The 5,000-nt window shown below is 35.7% G+C and overlaps 1 non-coding gene across 1 annotated transcript; it reads right to left on the reverse strand.

The window, feature by feature from the left end:
* Positions 1–340: 340 nt before the first annotated feature.
* On the reverse strand, positions 341–413 carry Trnat-agu (transfer RNA threonine (anticodon AGU)). The gene has a single exon. It is a non-coding gene; the product is annotated as a tRNA-Thr (tRNA).
* Positions 414–5,000: the final 4,587 nt, after the last annotated feature.

Raw genomic sequence — 5,000 nt, forward strand, 5'->3', positions numbered from 1 at the left:
AAGAAGAAGAAGAAGAAGAAGAAGAAAGAAGAAATGTACAACTTTCCATAAACAATATTTTCATAGAGCACAAGGCACACACACACACACACACACACACACACATGTAAACACATACATACACACACACACACACACACACACACACAGACACATAGCTATATTCATACAAATTCGACCCCAGACGCGCACAAATTCAAGGTCCTATTGACCAAAAATTGAACCTAAAAAAATATTTTTAAAAAAAATCAAACTGAATCACAGACAATACATATTATTTATTATCCGCAGTTTATAAAAATGAAAAAGAAAAAAAGAATTAAACATGAAAAAATTATTAAGGCTCCAGGGGATTCGAACCCTCGACCTTCTGCTTACTAGGCAGACGCTCTAACCAACTGAGCTATAGAGCCAGATGCACACACATGTCGATAACCGAACTGTACTATTTCATAGTAGTTGTCCTTGCTACCCTTATGGGAATATTATCCATATTTTATTACAAAGGGAGATAAGCCTGAGTAGCAATGAAATTACTGGTTGTTAACAGTTATATTCCATTGTTGCCTTTTATAGATAGAACGAAGATGACGTCACTCAAGCCTTTGTTATTGTATTTTGCCATCCGCGTTTGTGAGTGATTCTCACTAAGCTGTATCAACCTGACTAGAAAAGTTCATGGTTACACATAGTTTTGTTGTTGGTCCGTTATACTTCCGGATGGCAATGTTATGAGCTTCTTAGCCAAGCGCATACTATTTATAGATGACATACCAACACATAGAACTGTGTGTAACTTCGACGTTTATAATATGTTTGATATCATTTAGTAATAACTAATCACTAACAGTTTTTTTTTTAATAAATAATAACAAAGAGCTGAGAGACGTTAACTTCGTTCCTTCTATTCATGTCATTATTTATCTTTCAAAGGGATTTACCGTCCTAACGCCTCTTGCAAACCATTTCATTGCTTGTCAACATGACGCCTAGGTTACTCCAGTCTTCCTTTTGGAAAAGACAAATTGCCCCATGGGAATGAATAAAGGAAATTCTATATTTATTTATTATTTATTAAATTTCAATTTTAGGTCGATATTATTATTATATTATTATTATATTTATTATTATTATATTATTATTATTATTATTATTATTATTATTATTATTATTATTATTATTATTATTATTATTATTATTATTATTATATTATTATTATTATTATTATTTATTATTATTATTATTATTATTATTATTATTATTATTATTATTGTTATTATTATTATTATCATTATTATTATTATTATTATTATTATTATTATTATTATTATTATTATTATTATTATTATTATTATTATTATTATTATTAGGATAATGATGGGGCAGCGTGGCTCAGCGGTATGGTCTTTGCTTCGTACCCGGAAGGTACCAAGTTCGATAACCAGTCGCTGCTCTGTGTGGCCTTGAGCAAGTCACCTCGCCCTCGCTCAATTTGCGGCGCTGCACTGCGGCTGACGCCTGGGTTATTCCAGTCTTCCCTTGGAATAGACCCTAGGGAAAAATTTCCCCCATGAGATGAATAAAGGGAATTTTATTTTATTAATCTATTTATTTTTATGATGATGATGTTGATGATTGTGACGAACGATTTTCTTTCACTGCGTGTTTCTTTATCATTCGTCATCGTCTCTTTCAAAACCACTTCAAACCTAGTGGACGAGACATATATTTGATTAACACCTCCAGTAAGATACTCAAACCTGGACAGTCTTTTTCCAATAAAGCATTTATTCGCAGGTCTGATAACCCAAGTCATTATGGGCTCATTCTTGCTATGGAAATCTCAAAAAAATGACGCAAGATATTGTCCATTACAACAATGTTAAAGTATGTCCATAAGTGGGTTCGGATGTCAGACCTTCGTATTATGTATACGTCGCGTCAGGTCCATCCCGATTTATACCGTTTTCAGACGGCTGTTCGTTAAATACAGACCTGCCAATGTGAACATTTTAAAATTCGTAATTGGATTCAATAGTCTGATGTCACAGAAACAAGCAGCTTGGTTCTAAACAAAGAAAATCGGTACTTTTTATTCTTCATGCTGGTTAGAACTTTTTCACATGTCATGTGAAGAAATCTATATAAGTCAAAACATGGGTTTTGATAATATATTATGACGTTTTTCTCCTACTTTGGATACACTTTTATGCTCGTCGGAAGAGTATTTCAGAAGGGCGTCCACCATTGTTCCCATAGTTACTAAGTTACTTTGCGACATTACGAGGGAAGTGAGGTCACGACTGTTGAACCCTATTCTCATGAGATAGAAAGAGTGGTCGCTATAGTTAACAGTAAGTAGAGGTCAACAATATACCCTCACAAAGATTAAATAACACTTCAAAATCCTTAAAACTATATACACTTGAGTTTTTATAGAGCGCACTATCCACTAAACGTACTCAAGTCGCTTTACAAAGGGTCCCTAGCCACACGTAACATGTAGAACGAGACACGACGCCTGTTAGGCGATATTACTTTTTTTCGACAAGGACAACGCTGTTAACGGCCAGGTAATCATTTTACACCTGAGTACGGTGAGAGAATGTGAGTAAAGAGCCTTTTCCAAGGACTCAACTATGCGCCGAGCGAGGTTCGAACCCAGGATCTTCCGATCCGAAAGCGAGTGTCATACCACTAGATGAACGTAGTCTGGAATCAAGATTTATTTTCAATAAGTTTTAATGACTTAGAAATGCTCGTGACCTTCTGAAACTGTGAGCCAAAATTTCGTAATTTTACGATTTTTTTCGAAATGGTGAATTGGATTGACTTTAAAATATTTAAATTAGGTTAAGTTTAAACGAATCCAGATAACTCAGGTGGTAGAGCTCTCGCTTCACAAGCAAAGGGACCGAGATCGATATCGGGTCCACCCAGCAGTAACTTATAACTACTCATTTATGCGGAACACCCTTATTCCGAAAACAGACAAATCGAATAGAAGGGGTATCTAAGTCCTTTTCCAAGATAAATTACAAAACATGATACAATGTCAACCCCTGCGACATGTGTCTTTAAAAGCAAGGAAACCATTGTATCACAACCTGCACTATCAGCAATAGACACCTAGATAACCACGCCTTTCGGACAGTCGTCCAAATGTAGACAATGACAGTGATTGGTAAACATAACAAACTACAGAGGTTTTACTATCGATGGTATGTATCTTAGTAAAATACAAACTGTTCTACCAGTTCATCAATAGAGCCAACACAAAAATCTAGGTGTAAAGTTAAACGTTTATAATATGATCGATAAAATCGTGTGATAACTAGTCACCTATTTAGCGGGGGAAAGAACCCAATAACAATGATCAGAGAGAGGTTGAATTCATTCACGTCATTGTTTATAAATAACCAACTATGTTTGGCCAAGAACGTGTAAAGGCGTGTCACAAATTCCATGTTTTGATTGGTCAAAAATCTACTGGTTAATTATTGATTGTTCGCTAAGCAAGATTGCCAATAAATGGGTAAAGTGTAATATAAACCATTATCCAGCATCACATGCCAGGCACTCCTGTGGAATCTTCAAGGGAAACGAAAGCGGGGAAGGACAAGTAGCAGCTAGAGGCAACACAGAGGCTCAATTGAAGGAGAAAGGATACAACGTGAAAGGAAGTCGTGGAGATGGCAGCCCAAAATCGTGCCCGATGGAGAAGTGCCATTGATGACCTACTATGCCCCGAGAAGAATGCGGCTATGTGGTCTAGTGGTATGACACTAGCATTCGGATCGGAAGGTCCTGGGTTCGAGCCTCGCTCAGCGCATAGTTGAGTCCTTGGAGAAGGCTCTTTACTCACATTCTCTCACCGTACTCAGTGTAAAATGAATACCTGGCCGTTAACAGCGTTGTCCGAAAAAAATTGTAATATAGCCAAACAGCGTCATGTCCCATCCTACATGTTAAATGTTGCTGGTGTTCAGGTACCCCTTGTAAAGCGCTTTGAGCACGTTTAGTGGGTATTGCTCTATATAAAAGCTCAATTTTTTTAAGAAGGAAAGGCCAAAGTAAGTAATAACATATTAACCAGAACATTTTTGACCAATCAAAACGCTGGATTTGTTACAAACCCTCCAATCCGCTAGGTCAAATATTATAGCTGGCTATTTTCAAACAAAAGAATTAAGGAAGTCGACATCGCTCTGTTCTTTGTTATAGTTTTACGATCACTAGTTCTCCCTATTAGATTCGCACTGGACTTTTCTGCCGTACTCTGGAAAACCCCATATTTTAAAATTTGGCCAGTAAACTCGTCTTTCATGTATTGATCGATTTAAATACCCCTCATCTTAGCAACAACAACAACAACAACAACAACAAAAACTCTCAAACCTGGGACATCGCGAAATCCCAGGTTTGAGACTTCTTTTGCCAAGATGAGGGTCATTTAAATCGATCGAAATTTTGAAGAACGAGTTTTCTGGCCAAATTTTAAAATATGTTGTTTATTTTTCCAGAGTACTTCAGTATAAATGTTGACGATTACAAATTATAGTTTTATGTGATGGGACGGGTAATCAGGAGTGTTGAACTTGTGAGAGTTTTACTTTACCTCATAACACCATCGATGTTGCGAATTTTGTTAGTTTAGCACTAACTGGCATTGTTTATACTATTCGGACGACAGTCCGAGGGCGTGGTTAGGTGACTATTACCAAATAAAAGGAATGGGTGGAGGAAGATAGAATTGATGCCATTACTAATAATAATTGTTTGTTTGAAGACATGAAATAATTCCCCTCTTGTCATCATTAGAGATATATATATATATATATATATATATATATATATATATAATATATATATATATATAATATATATATATATAATCGGATTATGCCGACTGAAGAAGTGTGAATTAAAGGAAAAACACAGAAACGAGTCGTCGTTGTGAAAAAATGTGAGTGAAAATTTACATTATATATTAGCTCTAA

This window comes from Berghia stephanieae, unplaced genomic scaffold, assembly GCF_034508935.2.
Source record: "Berghia stephanieae isolate SIO BIC M18660-M18661 unplaced genomic scaffold, UCSD_Bste_1.3 scaffold716, whole genome shotgun sequence".
NCBI lineage: Eukaryota > Metazoa > Mollusca > Gastropoda > Nudibranchia > Aeolidiidae > Berghia > Berghia stephanieae.